The following is a 23,128-nucleotide window of genomic DNA, read 5'->3' as shown; positions in this document are numbered from 1 at the left end:
CATATTTATAGAGAAATCTGTGTAGATATTTCCATGTAAATGCAGATCGCTTTGTAGATATTTCCATGTTCATGCAGATAGCAGTGTAGATATTTCCATGTTCATCCAGATGCCGGTGTAGATATATCCGTGTTCATACAAATGGCGGTGAAGATATTTCCATGTTCATACAGATGGCGGTGTAGATAATTCCATGTTCATACAAATGGCGGTGTAGATATTTCCATGTTCATAGAGATGGCGGTGTAGATATTTCCATGCTCATACAAATGGCGGTGTAGATATTTCCATGTTCATAGAGATGGCGGTGTAGATATTTCCATGTTTATATAGATAGCAGTGTAGTTATTTCCATGGTTATAGAGATAGCAGTGTAGATATTTCCATTGATATACAGATAGCTGTGTAGATATTTGCATGTTCATACAGATAGCTGTGTAGATATTTCCATGTTCATAAAGATAGCGGTGTAGATATTTCCATGTTCATACAGATAGCGGTGTAGATATTTCCAAGTTCATACAGATAGTGGTGTAGATATTTCCATGTTCATAGAGATAGCGGTGTAGATATTTCCATGTACATACAGTTAGCGGTGTAGATATTTCCATGTTCATACAGATGGCGGTGTAGGTATTTACATGTTCATACAGATGGCGCTGTAGATATTTCCATGTTTATTGAGATGGCGGTGTAGGTATTTTCATGTTTACACAGATGGCGGTGTAGATATTTCCATGTTTACACAGAAAGCGGTGTAGACATTTCCATGTTTACACAGATAGCGGTGTGGGTATTTCCATGTTTATGCAGATAGCGGTGTAGATATTTCCATGTTTATACAGATAGCGGTGCGGATATTTCCATGTTTATACAGATAGTTGGGCAGATATTTCCATGTTTATACAGATAGCAGTGTAGATATTTCCATCTTAATACAGATGGCGGTGTAGATATCTCCATGTTCGTACAGATGGCGGTGTAGATATTTCCATGTTAATACAGATGGCAGTGTAGATATTTCGAAGTTTATAGAGATAGCGCTGTAGGTATTTCCATATTTATAGAGAAATCTGTGTAGATATTTCCATGTGTATGCAGATAACTGTGTAGATATTTCCATGTTCATGCAGATAGCCGTGTAGATATTTCCATGTTCATCCAGATGCCGTTGTAGATTTATCCATGTTCATACAGATGGCGGTGTAGATATTTCCATGTTCATACAGATGGCGGTGTAGATATTTACATGTTCATATATATGGCGGTGTAGATATTTCCATGTTCATAGAGATGGCGGTGTAGATATTTCCAAGTTTATACAGATAGCGGTGTAGTTATTTCCATGTTTATAGAGATAGCAGTGTAGATATTTCCATGTTCATACAAATGGTGGTGTAGATAATTCCATGTTCATAGAGATGGCAGTGTAGATATTTCCATCTTTATACAGATTGTAGTGTAGTTATTTCCATGTTTATAGAGATAGCAGTGTAGATGTTTCCATTGATATACAGATAGCTTTGTAGATATTTGCATGTTCATACAGATAGCGGTGTAGATATTTCCATGTTGATACAGATAGCGGTGTAGATATTTCCATGTTCATATAGATAGCGGTGTAGATATTTCCATATTCATACAGATAGCGGTGTAGATATTTCCATGTTCATACAGTTAGCGGCGTAGATATTTCCATGTTCATACACTTAGCGGTGTAGATATTTCCATGTTCATACAGTTGGCGGTGTAGATATTTACATGTTCATACACATGGCGGTGTAGATATTTCCATGTTCGTACGGATGGCAGTGTAGATCTCTCCATGTTTATAGAGATAGCAGTGTAGATATTTCCATTGATATACAGATAGCTGTGTAGATATTTGCATGTTCATACAGATAGCGGTGTAGATATTTCCATGTTCAAACAGATAACGGTGTATATATTTCAATTTTCATACAGATAGCGGTGAAGATATTTCCATGTTTACACAGAAAGCGGTGTAGACATTTCTATGTTTATAGAGATGGCGGTGTAGATATTTTCATGTTTACACAGATGGCGGTGTAGATATTTCCATGTTTACACAGAAAGCGGTGTAGACATTTCCATGTTTACACAGACTGCTGTGTGGATATTTCCATGTTTATGCAGATAGCGGTGTAGATATTTCCATGTTTATACAGATAACGGTGCAGATATTTCCTTGTTTATACAGACAGTTGGGGAGATATTTCCATGTTTATACAGATAGCTGTGTATATATTTACATCTTAATACAGATGTCGGTGTAGATATCTCCATGTTCGTACAGATGGCGGTGTAGTTATTTCCATGTTCATACAGATGGCAATGTAGATATTTCTAAGTTTATAGAGATAGCGCTTTAGTTATTTCCATATATATAGAGAAATCTGTGTAGATATTTCCATGTATATGCAGATAGCTATGTAGATATTTCCATGTTCATGCAGATAGCGATGTAGATATTTCCATGTTCATCCAGATGCCGGTGTAGATATTTCCATGTTCATACAGATGGCGGTGTAGATATTTCCATGTTCGTACAGATGGCGGTGTAGATATTTCCATGTTCATACAGGTGGCGGTGTAGATATTTCCATGTTTTTACAGATAGCAGTGTAGATATTTCCATGTTTATACAGATAGCAGTGTAGATATTTCCATTGATATACAGATAGCTTTGTAGATATTTGCATGTTCATACAGATGGCTGTGTAGATATTTACATGTTCAGACAGATAGCGGTGTAGATATTTCCATGTTCATACACTTAGCGGTGTAGATATTTCCATGTTCATACAGATAACGGTGTAGATATTTCCATGTTCATACAGATAACGCTGTAGATATTTCCATGTTCATACAGTTAGCGGTGTAGATGTTTCCATGTTCATACAGTTGGCGGTGTAGATATTTACATGTTCATACAGATGGCGGTGTAGATATTTCCATGTTCATAGAGATGGTGGCGTAGATATTTCCATGGTTATGCAGATAGCGGTATAGGTATTTCCATGTTTATACAGATGGTGGTGTAGATATTTCCATGTTTATAGAGATGGCGGTCAAGATATTTCCATGTTTATGGAGATAGTGTTGTAGTTATTTCCAAGTTTATAGGGATGGCGTTGTAGGTATTTCCATGTTTATACAGATAGCGGTGAAGATATTTCCATGTTTATACAGTTAGCGGTGTAGATTTTCCATGTTTATACAGATAGTGGTGTAGATATTTCCATGTTTATAGAGATAGTGGTGTAGATAATTCCAATTTTATACAGATAGCAATCTAGTTATTTCCAAGATCATACAGATAGCAGTGTAGATATTTCCACGTTTATAGAGATGGCGGTGTAGATATTTCCATGTTCATACAGATGGCGGTGTAGATATTTCCATGTTTATAGAGATGGTGGTGTAGATATTTTCATGTTTACACAGATGGCGGTGTAGATATTTCCATGTTTACACAGATGGCGGTGTAGATATTTCCATGTTTATGCAGATAGCTGTGTAGATATTTCTATGTTCATACAGATAGCGGTGTAGATATTTCCACGTTTATATGGATGGTGGTGTAGATATTTCCATGTTCATACAGATGGCGGTGTAGATATTTCCATGTTTATGGAGATGGAGGTGTAGATATTTCCATGTTTATGGAGATGGCGGTGTAGATATTTCCATGTTCATACAGATGGCAGTGTAGATATTTCCATGTTCATACAGATAGCGGTGTAGATATTTCCATGTTCATACAGATAGCGGTGTAGATATTTCCATGTTCATACAGATAGTGGTGTAGATATTTCCATGTTCATACAGATAGCGGTGTAAATAATTCCACCTTTATAGAGATGGCGGTGTAAATATTTCTATGTTCATACAGATGGCGGTGTAGATATTTACATGTTTATAGAGATGTCAGTCTAGATATTTTCTGGTTTATACAGGTAGCGGTGCAGATATTTCCAAGTTTATAGAGATAGCGTTGTAGATATCTCCATGTTCATACAGATAGCGGTGTAGATATTTCCATGTTTATACAGATGGCGGTGTAGATATTTCCATGTTTATACAGATAGCAGTGTAGATATTTACATGTTTATAGAGATAGCGGTGCAGATATTTCCATCTTAATACAGATGGCGGTGTAGATATTTCCATGTTCATAGAGATGGTGGTGCAGATATTTCCATGTTCATACAGATGGCGATGTAGATATTTCCAAGCTTATAGAGATAGCGGTGTAGTTATTTAAAACTTTATAGTGATAGCGGTGTAGATATTTCCACGTATATGCACATAGCTGTGTAGATATTTCCATGTTCATACAGATAGCGGTGTAGATATTTCCATGTTCATACAGATAGCGGTGTAGATATTTCCAAGTTCATACAGATAGCGGTGTAGACAATTCCACCTTCATAGAGAGGGCGGTGTAGATATATCCATGTTTATAGAGATGGCGGTGTAGATATTTCCATGTTTATACAGATGGAGGTGTAAATATTTCCATGTTTATAGAGATGGCGGTGAAGATATTTCCATGTTTATTCAGATGACGGTGTAGATATTTCCATGTTTATAGAGACGGCGGTGTACATATTTCAATGTTTATACAGAAAGCGGTGTTGGTATTTCCATGTTTATACAGATTGCGATGTAGATATTTCCACCTTTATACAGATGGCGGTGTAGATATTTCCATGTTCATACAGATGGTGGTGCAGATATTTCCGTGTTCATACAGATGGCGAAGTAGATATTTCCAAGTTTATAGAGATAGCGGTATACTTATTTCCAACTTTATAGAGATAGCGGTGTAGATATTTCCATGAATATGCAGATAGCTGTGTAGATATTTCCATGTTCATATAGATAGCGGTGTAGACATTTCCATGTTCATACAGATAGCGGTGTTGTTATTTCCATGTTCATACAGATAGCGGTGTAAATAATTCCACCTTTATAGAGATGGCGGTGTAAATATTTCTATGTTCATACAGATGGCGGTGTAGATATTTACATGTTTATAGAGATGTCAGTCTAGATATTTTCTGGTTTATACAGATAGCGGTGCAGTTATTTCCAAGTTTATAGAGATAGCGTTGTAGATATTTCCATGTTCATACAGATAGCGATGTTGATATTTCCATGTTTATACAGATGGCGGTGTAGATATTTCCATGTTTATACAGATAGCGCTGTAGATATTTCCATGTTTATAGAGACAGCGGTGTAGTTATTTCCATCTTAATACAGATGGCGGTGTAGATATTTTCATGTTCATACAGATGGTGGTGCAGATATTTCCATGTTCACACAGATGGCGATGTAGATATTTCCAAGCTTATAGAGATAGCAGTGTAGTTATTTCCAACTTTATAGAGATAGCGGTGTAGACATTTCCACGTATATGCAGATAGCTGTGTAGATATTTCCATGTTCGTACAGATAGCGGTGTAGATATTTCCATGTTCTTACAGATAGCGGTGTAGATATTTCCAAGTTCATACAGATAGCGGTGTAGATAATTCCACCTTCATAGAGAGGGCGGTGTAGGTATTTCTATGTTCATACTGATGGCGGTGTAGATATTTCCATGTTTATAGAGATGGCGGTGTAGATATTTCCATGTTTACACAGATGGCGGTGTAGATATTTCTATGTTTATAGAGATGGCGGTGTAGTTATTTCCATGTTTATGGAGATAGCGGTGTAGATATATCCATGTATATGCAGATAGCTGTGCAGATGTTTCCATGTACATACAGATAGCGGTGTAGATATTTCCATGTTCATACAGATAGCGATGTAGATATTTCCATGTTCATACAGATGGCGGTGGAGTTATTTACATGTTCATACAGATGGCGGTGTAGATATATCCATGTTTATAGAGATGGCGGTATAGATATTTCCATGTTTATACAGATGGAGGTGTAAATATTTCCATGTTTATAGAGATGGCGGTGAAGATATTTCCATGTTTATTCAGATGACGGTGTAGGTATTTCCATGTTTATAGAGACGGCGGTGTAGATATTTCAATGTTTATACAGAAAGCGGTGTTGGTATTTCCATGTTTATACAGATTGCGGTGTAGATATTTCCATCTTTATACAGATTGCGGTGTAGATATTTCCATGTTCATACAGATGGTGGTGCAGATATTTCCATGTTCATACAGATGGCGATGTAGATATTTCCAAGTTTATAGAGATAGCGGTATAGTTATTTCCAACTTTATAGAGATAGCGGTGTAGATATTTCCATGAATATGCAGATAGCTGTGTAGATATTTCTATGTTCATACAGATAGCGGTGTAGATATTTCCACGTTTATATGGATGGTGGTGTAGATATTTCCATGTTCATACAGATGGCGGTGTAGATATTTCCATGTTTATGGAGATGGAGGTGTAGATATTTCCATGTTTATAGAGATGGCGGTGTAGATATTTCCATGTTCATACAGATGGCAGTGTAGATATTTCCATGTTCATACAGATAGCGGTGTAGATATTTCCATGTTCATACAGATAGCGGTGTAGATATTTCCATGTTCATACAGATAGCGGTGTAGATATTTCCATGTTCATACAGATAGCGGTGTAGATATTTCCATGTTCATACAGGTAGCGGTGTAAATAATTCCACCTTTATAGAGATGGCGGTGTAAATATTTCTATGTTCATACAGATGGCGGTGTAGATATTTACATGTTTATAGAGATGTCAGTCTAGATATTTTCTGGTTTATACAGGTAGCGGTGCAGATATTTTCAAGTTTATAGAGATAGCTTTGTAGATATCTCCATGTTCATACAGATAGCGGTGTAGATATTTCCATGTTTATACAGATGGCGGTGTAGATATTTCCATGTTTATACAGATAGCAGTGTAGATATTTCCATGTTTATAGAGATAGCGGTGTAGATATTTCCATCTTAATACAGATGGCGGTGTAGATATTTCCATGTTCATACAGATGGTGGTGCAGATATTTCCATGTTCATACAGATGGCGATGTAGATATTTCCAAGCTTATAGAGATAGCGGTGTAGTTATTTAAAACTTTATAGTGATAGCGGTGTAGATATTTCCACGTATTTGCACATAGCTGTGTAGATATTTCCATGTTCATACAGATAGCGGTGTAGATATTTCCATGTTCATACAGATAGCGGTGTAGATATTTCCAAGTTCATACAGATAGCGGTGTAGACAATTCCACCTTCATAGAGAGGGCGGTGTAGATATATCCATGTTTATAGAGATGGCGGTGTAGATATTTCCATGTTTATACAGATGGAGGTGTAAATATTTCCATGTTTATAGAGATGGCGGTGAAGATATTTCCATGTTTATTCAGATGACGGTGTAGATATTTCCATGTTTATAGAGACGGCGGTGTACATATTTCAATGTTTATACAGAAAGCGGTGTTGGTATTTCCATGTTTATACAGATTGCGATGTAGATATTTCCACCTTTATACAGATGGCGGTGTAGATATTTCCATGTTCATACAGATGGTGGTGCAGATATTTCCGTGTTCATACAGATGGCGATGTAGATATTTCCAAGTTTATAGAGATAGCGGTATACTTATTTCCAACTTTATAGGGATAGCGGTGTAGATATTTCCATGAATATGCAGATAGCTGTGTAGATATTTCCATGTTCATATAGATAGCGGTGTAGACATTTCCATGTTCATACAGATAGCGGTGTTGTTATTTCCATGTTCATACAGATAGCGGTGTAAATAATTCCACCTTTATAGAGATGGCGGTGTAAATATTTCTATGTTCATACAGATGGCGGTGTAGATATTTACATGTTTATAGAGATGTCAGTCTAGATATTTTCTGGTTTATACAGATAGCGGTGCAGTTATTTCCAAGTTTATAGAGATAGCGTTGTAGATATTTCCATGTTCATACAGATAGCGATGTTGATATTTCCATGTTTATACAGATGGCGGTGTAGATATTTCCATGTTTATACAGATAGCGCTGTAGATATTTCCATGTTTATAGAGACAGCGGTGTAGTTATTTCCATCTTAATACAGATGGCGGTGTAGATATTTTCATGTTCATACAGATGGTGGTGCAGATATTTCCATGTTCACACAGATGGCGATGTAGATATTTCCAAGCTTATAGAGATAGCAGTGTAGTTATTTCCAACTTTATAGAGATAGCGGTGTAGACATTTCCACGTATATGCAGATAGCTGTGTAGATATTTCCATGTTCGTACAGATAGCGGTGTAGATATTTCCATGTTCTTACAGATAGCGGTGTAGATATTTCCAAGTTCATACAGATAGCGGTGTAGATAATTCCACCTTCATAGAGAGGGCGGTGTAGATATTTCTATGTTCATACTGATGGCGGTGTAGATATTTCCATGTTTATAGAGATGGCGGTGTAGATATTTCCATGTTTACACAGATGGCGGTGTAGATATTTCCATTTTTATAGAGATGGCGGTGTAGTTATTTCCATGTTTATGGAGATAGCGGTGTAGATATATCCATGTATATGCAGATAGCTGTGCAGATGTTTCCATGTACATACAGATAGCGGTGTAGATATTTCCATGTTGATACAGATAGCGATGTAGATATTTCCATGTTCATACAGATGGCGGTGGAGTTATTTACATGTTCATACAGATGGCGGTGTAGATATATCCATGTTTATAGAGATGGCGGTATAGATATTTCCATGTTTATACAGATGGAGGTGTAAATATTTCCATGTTTATAGAGATGGCGGTGAAGATATTTCCATGTTTATTCAGATGACTGTGTAGGTATTTCCATGTTTATAGAGACGGCGGTGTAGATATTTCAATGTTTATACAGAAAGCAGTGTTGGTATTTCCATGTTTATACAGATTGCGGTGTAGATATTTCCATCTTTATACAGATGGCGGTGTAGATATTTCCATGTTCATACAGATGGTGGTGCAGATATTTCCATGTTCATACAGATGGCGATGTAGATATTTCCAAGTTTATAGAGATAGCGGTATAGTTATTTCCAACTTTATAGAGATAGCGGTGTAGATATTTCCATGAATATGCAGATAGCTGTGTAGATATTTCTATGTTCATACAGATAGCGGTGTAGATATTTCCACGTTTATATGGATGGTGGTGTAGATATTTCCATGTTCATACAGATGGCGGTGTAGATATTTCCATGTTTATGGAGATGGAGGTGTAGATATTTCCATGTTTATAGAGATGGCGGTGTAGATATTTCCATGTTCATACAGATGGCAGTGTAGATATTTCCATGTTCATACAGATAGCGGTGTAGATATTTCCATGTTCATACAGATAGCGGTGTAGATATTTCCATGTTCATACAGATAGCGGTGTAGATATTTCCATGTTCATACAGATAGCGGTGTAGATATTTCCATGTTCATACAGGTAGCGGTGTAAATAATTCCACCTTTATAGAGATGGCGGTGTAAATATTTCTATGTTCATACAGATGGCGGTGTAGATATTTACATGTTTATAGAGATGTCAGTCTAGATATTTTCTGGTTTATACAGGTAGCGGTGCAGATATTTTCAAGTTTATAGAGATAGCTTTGTAGATATCTCCATGTTCATACAGATAGCGGTGTAGATATTTCCATGTTTATACAGATGGCGGTGTAGATATTTCCATGTTTATACAGATAGCAGTGTAGATATTTCCATGTTTATAGAGATAGCGGTGTAGATATTTCCATCTTAATACAGATGGCGGTGTAGATATTTCCATGTTCATACAGATGGTGGTGAAGATATTTCCATGTTCATACAGATGGCGATGTAGATATTTCCAAGCTTATAGAGATAGCGGTGTAGTTATTTAAAACTTTATAGTGATAGCGGTGTAGATATTTCCACGTATTTGCACATAGCTGTGTAGATATTTCCATGTTCATACAGATAGCGGTGTAGATATTTCCATGTTCATACAGATAACGGTGTAGATATTTCCAAGTTCATACAGATAGCGGTGTAGACAATTCCACCTTCATAGAGAGGGCGGTGTAGATATATCCATGTTTATAGAGATGGCGGTGTTGATATTTCCATGTTTATACAGATGGAGGTGTAAATATTTCCATGTTTATAGAGATGGCGGTGAAGATATTTCCATGTTTATTCAGATGACGGTGTAGATATTTCCATGTTTATAGAGGCGGCGGTGTAGATATTTCAATGTTTATACAGAAAGCGGTGTTGGTATTTCCATGTTTATACAGATTGCGGTGTAGATATTTCCACCTTTATACAGATGGCGGTGTTGATATTTCCATGTTCATACAGATGGTGGTGCAGATATTTCCATGTTCATACAGATGGCGATGTAGATATTTCCAAGTTTATAGAGATAGCGGTATAGTTATTTCCAACTTTATAGGGATAGCGGTGTGGATATTTCCATATATATGCAGATAGCGGTGTAGATATTTCCATGTTTATAGAGATAGCATTGCGGATATTTCCATGTTTGTACAGATAGTTGGGCAGATATTTCCATGTTTATACAGATAGCAGTGTAGATATTTCCATCTTAATACAGATGGCGGTGTAGATATGTCCGTGTTCATACAGATGGCGGTGTAGATATTTCGAAGTTTATAGAGATAGCGGTGTAGTTATTTCCATATTTATAATCTGTGTAGATATTTCCATGTATATGCAGATAGCTGTGTAGATATTTCCATGTTCATGCAGATAGCAGTGTAGATATTTCCATGTTCATCCAGATGCCGGTGTAGATATATCCATGTTCATACAGATGGCGGTGAAGATATTTCCATGTTCATACAGATGGCGGTGTAGATATTTCCATGTTCATCTAGATGGCCGTGTAGATATTTCCATGCTCATACAAATGGCGGTGTAGATATTTCCATGTTCATAGAGATGGCGGTGTAGATATTTCCACATTTATACAGATAGCAGTATAGTTATTTCCATGGTTATAGAGATAGCAGTGTAGATACTTCCTTTGATATACAGGTAGTTGTGTAGACATTTGCATGTTCATAAAGATAGCGGTGTAGATATTTGCATGTTCACACAGATAGCGGTGTAGATATTTCCATGTTCATACAGATAGCGGTGTAGATATTTCCATGTTCACACAGATAACGGTGTAGATATTTCCATGTTCATACAGATAGCGGTGTAGATATTTCCATGTTCATACAGTTAGCGGTGTAGATGTTTCCATGTTCATACACGTGTCGGTGTAGATATTTACATGTTCATACAGATGGCGGTGTAGATATTTCTATGTTCGTACAGATTGCGGTGTAGATATTTCCATGTTCATAGAGATGGCGGTGTAGATATTTCCATGTTTATGCAGATAGCGGTATAGATATTTCCATGTTTATACAGATGGTGTTGTAGATATTTCCATGTTTATAGACATGGCGGTCTAGATATTTCCATGTTTATTGAGATAGTGGTGTAGTTTTTTAAAAGTTTATAGAGATAGCGTTGTAGATATTTCCATGTTTATACAGATAGCGGTGAAGATATTTCCATGTTTATACAGATAGGGGTGTAGATATTTCCATGTTTATACAGATAGCGGTGAAGGTATTTCCATGTTTATAGAGATAGTGGTGTAGATAATACGAATTTTATACACTTAGCAGTGTAGATATTTCCAAGTTCATACAGATAGCGGTGTAGATATTTCTATGTTCATACAGGTGGCGGTGTAGCTATTTACATGTTCATACAGATGGCGGTGTAGATATTTCCATGTTCGAACAGATGGCGGTGTAGATATTTCCATGTTCATAGAGATGGCGGTGTAGATATTTCCATGTTTATGCAGATAGCGGTATAGATATTTCCATGTTTATACAGATGGTGGTGTAGATATTTCCATGGTTATATACATGGATGTCTAGATATTTCCATGTTTATAGAGATAGTGGTGTAGTTATTTAAAAGTTTATAGAGACAGCGTTGTAGATATTTCCATATTTATACAGATAGCGGTGAAGATATTTCCATGTTTATACAGATATGGGTGTAGATATTTCCATGTTCATACAGATAGCGGTGTAGGTATTTCCATGTTCATACAGATAGCGGTGTATATATTTCCATGTTCATACAGATAGCGGTGTAGATATTTCCATGTTCATACAGTTAGCGGTGTAGATATTTCCATGTTCATACAGATGGTGGTGCAGATATTTTCATGTTCATACTGATGGCGATGTAGATATTTCCAAGCTTATAGAGATAGCAGTGTAGTTATTTTAAACTTTATAGTGATAGCGGTGTAGATATTTCCACGTATATGCACATAGCTGTGTAGATATTTCCATGTTCATACAGATAGCGGTGTAGATATTTCCATGTTCATACAGATAGCGGTGTAGATATTTCCAAGTTCATACAGATAGCGGTGTAGACAATTCCACCTTCATAGAGAGGGCGGTGTAGATATATCCATGTTTATAGAGATGGCGGTGTAGATATTTCCATGTTTATACATATGGAGGTGTAAATATTTCCATGTTTATAGAGATGGCGGTGAAGATATTTCCATGTTTATTCAGATGACTGTGTAGATATTTCCATGTTTAAAGATACGGCGGTGTAGATATTTCAATGTTTATACAGAAAGCGCTGTTGGTATTTCCATGTTTATACAGATTGCGGTGTAGATATTTCCATCTTTATACAGATGGCGGTGTAGATATTTCCATGTTCATACAGATGGTGGTGCAGATATTTCCATGTTCATACAGATGCTGATGTAGATATTTCCAAGTTTATAGAGATAGCGGTATAGGTATTTCCAACTTTATAGGGATAGCGGTGTAGATATTTCCATGAATATGCAGATAGCTGTGTAGATATTTCCATGTTCATACAGATAGCGGTGTAGATATTTCCACGTTTATATGGATGGTGGTGTAGATATTTCCATGTTCATACAGATAGCGGTGTAGATATTTCCATGTTTATAGAGATGGAGGTGTAGTTATTTCCATGTTTATACAGATAGCGGTGAAGATATTTCCATGTTTACACAGATAGCCGTGTGGATATTTCCATGTTTATACACATAGCGGTGTAGATATTTCCAAGTTTATGCAGATAGCGGTGCAGATATTTCCATGTTCATACAGATAGCAGTGTAGATATTTCCATGTTCATACAGATAGGGTTGTAGATATTTCCATGTTCATACAGATAGCGGTGTAGATATTTACATGTTCATTCAGATAGCGGTTTAGATATTTCCATGTTCATACAGATAGCGGTGTAAATAATTCCAGCTTTATAGAGATGGGGGTGTAAATATTTCTATGTTCATACAGATGGCGGTGTAGATATTTACATGTTTATAGAGATGGCAGGCTAGATATTTCCTAGTTTATACAGATAGCGGTGTAGATATTTCCAAGGTTATAGAGATAGCGTTGTAGATATTTCCATGTTTATACAGATAGCGGTGTAGATATTTCCATGTCTATACAGATGATGATGTAGATATTTCCATGTTTATACAGATAGCGGTGTTGATATTTCCATGTTTATACAGAGAGCGGTGTAGATATTTCCATCTTAATACAGAAGGCGGTGTAGATATTTCCATGTTCATACAGATGGTGGTGCAGATATTTCCGTGTTCATACAGATGGCGATGTAGATATTTCCAAGTTTATAGAGATAGCGGTGTAGTTATTTCCAACTTTATAGAGATAGCAGTGTAAATATTTCCACGTATATGCAGATAGCTGTGTAGATATTTCCATGTTCATACAGATAGCGGTGTAGATATCTCCATGTTCATACAGATAGCGGTGTAGATCATTCCATGTTCATACAGATAGCGGTGTAGATATTTCTATGTTCATACAGATAGCAGTGTAGATATTTCTGTGTTCATACAGAAAGCGGTGTAGATAATTCCACCTTCATAGAGAGGGCGGTGTAGTTATTTCTATGTTTATACCGATGGCGGTGTAGATATTTACATGTTTATAGAGATGGCGGTCTAGATATTTTCTGTTTTATACAGATAGCGGTGTAGATATTTCCATGTTTATAGAGATAGCGGTGTAGATATTTCCAATTTTATACAGATAGCATTGTAGATATTTCCATGGTCATAGAGATAGCGGTGTAGATATTTCCACGTTTATAGGGATGGTGTAGATATTTCCATGTTCATACAGATGGCGGTGTAGATATTTCCATGTTTATAGAGATGGAGGTGTAGATATTTCCATGTTTATAGAGATGGCGGTGTAGATATTTTCATGTTTACAGAGATGGCGGTGTAGATATTTCCATGTTCATACAGATAGCAGTGTAGATATTTCCATGTTCATACAGATAGCGGTTTAGATATTTCCATGTTCATACAGATAGCGGTGTAAATAATTCCACCTTTATAGAGATAGCGGTGTAAATATTTCCATGTTCATACAGATGGCGGTGTAGATATTTACATGTTTATAGAGATGTCAGTCTAGATATTTTCTGGTTTATACAGATGGCGGTGTAGATATTTCCATGTTTATACAGATAGCAGTGTAGATATTTCCATGTTTATACAGATGGCGGTGTAGATATTTCCATATTTATACAGATAGCGGTGTAGATATTTCCATGTTTATAGAGATAGCGGTGTAGATATTTCCATCTTAATACAGATGTCGGTGTAGATATTTCAATGTTCATACAGATTGTGGTGCAGATATTTCCATGCTCATACAGATGGCGATGTAGATATTTCCAAGCTTATAGATATAGCGGTGTGGTTATTTCCAACTTTATAGAGATAGTGGTGTAGATATTTCCACGTATATGCAGATAGCTGTGTAGATATTTCCATGTTCATACAGATAGCGGTGTAGATATTTCCATGTTCACACAGATAGTGGTGTAGATATTTCCAAGTTCATACAGATAGCGGGGTAGATAATTCCACATTCATAGAGAGGGCGGTGTAGATATTTCTATGTTCATACAGATGGCGGTGTAGATATTTCCATGTTTATAGAGATGGCGGTGTAGATATTTCCATGTTTATACAGTTGGCGGTGTAGATATTTCCATGTTTATAGAGATGGCGGTGTAGTTATTTCCATGTTTATGGAGATAGCGGTGTAGGTATTTCCATGTATATGCAGATAGCTGTGTAGATGTTTCCATGTTCATACAGATAGCGGTGTAGATAGTTCCATGTTCATACAGATGGCGGTGAAGTTATTTACATGTTCATACAGATGGCGGTGTAGATATTTCCATGGTTATAGAGATGGCGGTGTAGATATTTCCATGTTTATACAGATGGAGGTGTAGATATTTCCATGTTTATAGAGATGGCGGTGAAGATATTTCCATGTTTATTCAGATGACGGCGTAGATATTTCCATGTTTATAGAGATGGCGGTGGAGATATTTCCATGTTTATACAGAAAGCGGTGTTGATATTTCCATGTTTATACAGATAGCAGTGTAGATATTTCCATCTTAATACAGATGGCGGTGTAGATATTTCCATGTTCATACAGATGGTGGTGCAGATATTTCCATGTTCATACAGATGGCGATGTAGATATTTCCAAGTTTACAGAGATAGCGGTGTAGTTATTTCCAACTTTATAGAGATAGCGGTGTAGATATGTCCACGTATATGCAGATAGTTGTGTAGATATTTCCAGGTTCATACAGATAGCGGTGTAGATATTTCCATGTTCATACAAATAGTGGTGTAGATAATTCCATGTTCATACAGATAGCGGTGTAGATATTTCCATGTTCATACAGATAGCGGTGTAGATATTTCCATGTTCATACACATATCGGTGTAGTTAATTCCACCTTCATAGAGAGGGCAGTGTAGATATTTCTATGTTCATACAGAGGGCGGTGTAGATATTTACATGTTTATAGAGATGGCGGTCTGGATCTTTTCTGTTTTATACAGATAGCGGTGTAAATATTTCCATGTTTATAGAGATAGGGGTGTAGATATTTCCAATTTTATACAGATAGCATTGTAGATATTTCCATGTTCAAACAGTTAGCGGTGTAGATGTTTCCATGTTCATACACATGGCGGTGTAAATATTTACATGTTCATACAGATGGCGGTGTAGATATTTCCATGTTCATAGAGATGGTGGCGTAGATATTTCCATGTTTATGCAGATAGCGGTATATGTATTTCCATGTTTATACAGATGGTGGTGTAGATATTTCCATGTTTATAGAGATGGCGGTCAAGATATTTCCATGTTTATGGAGATAGTGTTGTAGTTATTTCCAAGTTTATAGGGATGGCATTGTAGGTATTTCCATGTTTATACAGATAGCGGTGAGGATATTTCCATGTTTATACAGTTAGCGGTGTAGATTTTCCATGTTTATACAGATAGTGGTGTAGATATTTCCATGTTTATAGAGATAGTGTTGTAGATAATTCCAATTTTATACAGATAGCAATCTAGTTATTTCCAAGTTCATACAGATAGCGGTGTAGATATTTCCACGTTTATAGAGATGGCAGTGTAGATATTTCCATGTTCATACAGATGGCGGTGTAGATATTTCCATGTTTATAGAGATGGTGGTGTAGTTATTTTCATGTTTACACAGATGGCGGTGTAGATATTTCCATGTTTACACAGATAGCGGTGTAGACATTTCCATGTTTACACAGATAGCGGTGTGGATATTTCCATATTTATGCAGATAGCGGTGTAGATATTTCCATGTTTATACAGATAGCGTTGCGGATATTTCCATGTTTGTACAGATATTTGGGCAGATACTTCCATGTTTATACAGATAGCGGTGTAGATATTTCCATCTTAATATAGATGGCGGTGTAGATATGTCCATGTCCATACAGATGGCGGTGTAGATATTTCGAAGTTTATAGAGATAGTGGTGTAGTTATTTCCATATTTATAATCTGTGTAGATATTTCCATGTATATGCATATAGCTGTGTAGATATTTCCATGTTCATGCAGATAGCAATGTAGATATTTCCATGTTCATCCAGATGCCGGTGTAGTTATATCCATGTTCATACAGATGGCGGTGAAGATATTTCCATGTTCATACAGATGGCGGTGTAGATATTTCCATGTTCATCTAGATGGCCGTGTAGATATTTCCATGCTCATACAAATGGCGGTGTAGATATTTCCATATTCATAGAGATGGCGGTGTAGATATTTCCACATTTATACAGATAGCAGTATAGTTATTTCCATGGTTATAGAGATAGCAGTGTAGATATTTCCATTGATATACAGGTAGTTGTGTAGACATTTGCATGTTCATACAGATAGCGGTGTAGATATTTGCATGTTCATACAGATAGCGGTGTAGATTTTTCCATTTTCATACAGATAGCGGTGTAGATATTTCCATGTTCACACAGATAGCAGTGTAGATATTTCCATGTTCATACAGATAGCGGTGTAGATATTTCCATGTTCATACAGTTAGCGGTGTAGACATTTCCATGTTCATACAGGTGGCGGTGTAGATATTTACATGTTCATACAGATGGCGGTGTAGATATTTCTATGTTCGTACAGATCGCGGTGTAGATATTTCCATGTTCATAGAGATGGCGGTGTAGATATTTCCATGTTTATGCAGATAGCGGTATAGATATTTCCATGTTTATACAGATGGTGTTGTAGATATTTCCATGTTTATAGACATGGTGGTCTAGATATTTCCATGTTTATAGAGATAGTGGTGTAGTTTTTTAAAAGTTTATAGAGACAGCATTGTAGATATTTCCATGTTTATACAGATAGCGGTGAAGATATTTCCATGTTTATACAGATAGGGGTGCAGATATTTCCATGTTTATACAGATAGCGGTGAAGGTATTTCCATGTTTATAGAGATAGTGGTGTAGATAATTCGAATTTTATACAGATAGCAGTGTAGATATTTCCAAGTTCATACACATAGAGGTGTAGATATTTCCACGTTTATAGGGATGGCGTTGTAGATATTTCCATGTTCATACAGATGGCAGTGTAGATATTTCCATGTTTATAGAGATGTCGGTGTAGATATTTTCATGTTTACACAGATGGCGGTGTAGATATTTCCATGTTTACAGAGATAGCGGTTTAGACGTTTCCATGTTTACACAGATAGCGGTGTGGATATTTCCATGTTCATACAGATAGCAGTGTAGATATTTCCCTGTTCATACAGATAGCGGTTTAGATATTTCCATGTTCATACAGATAGCGGTGTAAATAATTCCACCTTTATAGAGATGGCGGTGTAAATATTTCCATGTTCATACAGATGGCGGTGTAGATATTTACATGTTTATAGAGATGTCAGTCTAGATATTTTCTGGTTTATACAGATGGCGGTGTAGATATTTCCATGTTTATAAAGATAGCAGTGTAGATATTTCGATGTTTATACAGATGGTGGTGCAGATATTTCCATGTTCATACAGATGGCGATGTAGATATTTCCAAGTTTATAGAGATAGCGGTGTAGTTATTTCCAACTTTATAGAGATAGCGGTGTAGATATTTCCACGTATTTGCAGATAGCTGTGTAGATATTTCCAGGTTCATACAGATAGCGGTGTAGATATTTCCATGTTCATACAAATAGTGGTGTAGATAATTCCATTTTCATACAGATAGCGGTGCAGATATTTCCATGTTCATACAGATAGCGGTGTAGATATTTCCATGTTCATACACATATCGGTGTAGTTAATTCCACCTTCATAGAGAGGGCAGTGTAGATATTTCTATGTTCATACAGATGGCGGTGTAGATATTTACATGCTTAAAGAGATGGCGGTCTGGATCTTTTCTGTTTTATACAGATAGCGGTGTAGATATTTCCATGTTTAAAGAGATAGGGGTGTAGATATTTCCAATTTTATACAGATAGCATTGTAGATATTTCCATGTTCATACAGATAGCGGTGTAGATATTTCCACGTTTATAGGGATGGTGGTGTAGATATTTAGATGTTCATACAGATGGCGGTGTAGATATTTCCATGTTCATACAGATAGCGGTGTAAATAATTCCACCTTTATAGAGATGGCGATGTAAATATTTCTATGTTCATACAGATGGCGTTGTAGATATTTACATGTTTATAGAGATGCCAGTCTAGATATTTTCTGGTTTATACAGATTGCAGTGTAGATATTTCCAAGTTTATAGAGATAGCGTAGTAGATATTTCCATGTTTATACAGATGGCGGTGTAGATATTTAAATGTTTATACAGATAGTGGTGTAGATAATTCCATGTTTATACAGAAAGCGGTGTAGATATTTCCATGTTTACACAGATGGCGGTGTAGATATTTCCATGTTTATGCAGATAGCTGTGTAGATATTTCTATGTTCATACAGATAGCGGTGTAGATATTTCCACGTTTATATGGATGGTGGTGTAGATATTTCCATGTTCATACAGATGGCGGTGTAGATATTTCCATGTTTATGGAGATGGAGGTGTAGATATTTCCATGTTTATGGAGATGGCGGTGTAGATATTTCCATGTTCATACAGATGGCAGTGTAGATATTTCCATGTTCATACAGATAGCGGTGTAGATATTTCCATGTTCATACAGATAGCGGTGTAGATATTTCCATGTTCATACAGATAGCGGTGTAGATATTTCCATGTTCATACAGATAGCGGTGTAAATAATTCCACCTTTATAGAGATGGCGGTGTAAATATTTCTATGTTCATACAGATGGCGGTGTAGATATTTACATGTTTATAGAGATGTCAGTCTAGATATTTTCTGGTTTATACAGGTAGCGGTGCAGATATTTCCAAGTTTATAGAGATAGCGTTGTAGATATCTCCATGTTCATACAGATAGCGGTGTAGATATTTCCATGTTTATACAGATGGCGGTGTAGATATTTCCATGTTTACACAGATGGCGGTGTAGATATTTCCATGTTTATAGAGATGGCGGTGTAGTTATTTCCATGTTTATGGAGGTAGCGGTGTAGATATATCCATGTATATGCAGATAGCTGTGCAGATGTTTCCATGTACATACAGATAGCGGTGTAGATATTTCCATGTTCATACAGATAGCGATGTAGATATTTCCATGTTCATACAGATGGCGGTGGAGTTATTTACATGTTCATACAGATGGCGGTGTAGATATATGCATGTTTATAGAGATGGCGGTGTAGATATTTCCATGTTTATACAGATGGAGGTGTAAATATTTCCATGTTTATAGAGATGGCGGTGAAGATATTTCCATGTTTATTCAGATGACGGTGTAGGTATTTCCATGTTTATAGAGACGGCGGTGTAGATATTTCAATGTTTATACAGAAAGCGGTGTTGCTATTTCCATGTTTATACAGATTGCGGTGTAGATATTTCCATCTTTATACAGATGGCGGTGTAGATATTTCCATGTTCATACAGATGGTGGTGCAGATATTTCCATGTTCATACAGATGGTGATGTAGATATTTCCAAGTTTATAGAGATAGCGGTATAGTTATTTCCAACTTTATAGAGATAGCGGTGTAGATATTTCCATGAATATGCAGATAGCTGTGTAGATATTTCTATGTTCATACAGATAGCGGTGTAGATATTTCCACGTTTATATGGATGGTGGTGTAGATATTTCCATGTTCATACAGATGGCGGTGTAGATATTTCCATGTTTATGGAGATGGAGGTGTAGATATTTCCATGTTTATAGAGATGGCGGTGTAGATATTTCCATGTTCATACAGATGGCAGTGTAGATATTTCCATGTTCATACAGATAGCGGTGTAGATATTTCCATGTTCATACAGATAGCGGTGTAGATATTTCCATGTTCATACAGATAGCGGTGTAGATATTTCCATGTTCATACAGATAGCGGTGTAGATATTTCCATGTTCATACAGGTAGCGGTGTAAATAATTCCACCTTTATAGAGATGGCGGTGTAAATATTTCTATGTTCATACAGATGGCGGTGTAGATATTTACATGTTTATAGAGATGTCAGTCTAGATATTTTCTGGTTTATACAGGTAGCGGTGCAGATATTTTCAAGTTTATAGAGATAGCTTTGTAGATATCTCCATGTTCATACAGATAGCGGTGTAGATATTTCCATGTTTATACAGATGGCGGTGTAGATATTTCCATGTTTATACAGATAGCAGTGTAGATATTTCCATGTTTATAGAGATAGCGGTGTAGATATTTCCATCTTAATACAGATGGCGGTGTAGATATTTCCATGTTCATACAGATGGTGGTGCAGATATTTCCATGTTCATACAGATGGCGATGTAGATATTTCCAAGCTTATAGAGATAGCGGTGTAGTTATTTAAAACTTTATAGTGATAGCGGTGTAGATATTTCCACGTATTTGCACATAGCTGTGTAGATATTTCCATGTTCATACAGATAGCGGTGTAGATATTTCCATGTTCATACAGATAGCGGTGTAGATATTTCCAAGTTCATACAGATAGCGGTGTAGACAATTCCACCTTCATAGAGAGGGCGGTGTAGATATATCCATGTTTATAGAGATGGCGGTGTAGATATTTCCATGTTTATACAGATGGAGGTTTAAATATTTCCATGTTTATAGAGATGGCGGTGAAGATATTTCCATGTTTATTCAGATGACGGTGTAGATATTTCCATGTTTATAGAGACGGCGGTGTACATATTTCAATGTTTATACAGAAAGCGGTGTTGGTATTTCCATGTTTATACAGATTGCGATGTAGATATTTCCACCTTTATACAGATGGCGGTGTAGATATTTCCATGTTCATACAGATGGTGGTGCAGATATTTCCGTGTTCATACAGATGGCGATGTAGATATTTCCAAGTTTATAGAGATAGCGGTATACTTATTTCCAACTTTATAGAGATAGCGGTGTAGATATTTCCATGAATATGCAGATAGCTGTGTAGATATTTCCATGTTCATATAGATAGCGGTGTAGACATTTCCATGTTCATACAGATAGCGGTGTTGTTATTTCCATGTTCATACAGATAGCGGTGTAAATAATTCCACCTTTATAGAGATGGCGGTGTAAATATTTCTATGTTCATACAGATGGCGGTGTAGATATTTACATGTTTATAGAGATGTCAGTCTAGATATTTTCTGGTTTATACAGATAGCGGTGCAGTTATTTCCAAGTTTATAGAGATAGCGTTGTAGATATTTCCATGTTCATACAGATAGCGATGTTGATATTTCCATGTTTATACAGATGGCGGTGTAGATATTTCCATGTTTATACAGATAGCGCTGTAGATATTTCCATGTTTATAGAGACAGCGGTGTAGTTATTTCCATCTTAATACAGATGGCGGTGTAGATATTTTCATGTTCATACAGATGGTGGTGCAGATATTTCCATGTTCACACAGATGGCGATGTAGATATTTCCAAGCTTATAGAGATAGCAGTGTAGTTATTTCCAACTTTATAGAGATAGCGGTGTAGACATTTCCACGTATATGCAGATAGCTGTGTAGATATTTCCATGTTCGTACAGATAGCGGTGTAGATATTTCCATGTTCTTACAGATAGCGGTGTAGATATTTCCAAGTTCATACAGATAGCAGTGTAGATAATTCCACCTTCATAGAGAGGGCGGTGTAGATATTTCTATGTTCATACTGATGGCGGTGTAGATATTTCCATGTTTATAGAGATGGCGGTGAAGATATTTCCATGTTTACACAGATGGCGGTGTAGATATTTCCATTTTTATAGAGATGGCGGTGTAGTTATTTCCATGTTTATGGAGATAGCGGTGTAGATATATCCATGTATATGCAGATAGCTGTGCATATGTTTCCATGTACATACAGATAGCGGTGTAGATATTTCCATGTTCATACAGATAGCGATGTAGATATTTCCATGTTCATACAGATGGCGGTGGAGTTATTTACATGTTCATACAGATGGCGGTGTAGATATATCCATGTTTATAGAGATGGCGGTATAGATATTTCCATGTTT

The sequence above is a fragment of the Gorilla gorilla genome, chromosome 15, assembly GCF_029281585.2.
Source record: "Gorilla gorilla gorilla isolate KB3781 chromosome 15, NHGRI_mGorGor1-v2.1_pri, whole genome shotgun sequence".
Lineage (NCBI taxonomy): Eukaryota > Metazoa > Chordata > Mammalia > Primates > Hominidae > Gorilla > Gorilla gorilla.
The sequence above is the reverse complement of the archived record's forward strand: the minus strand, read 5'-3'. Positions refer to the sequence as shown.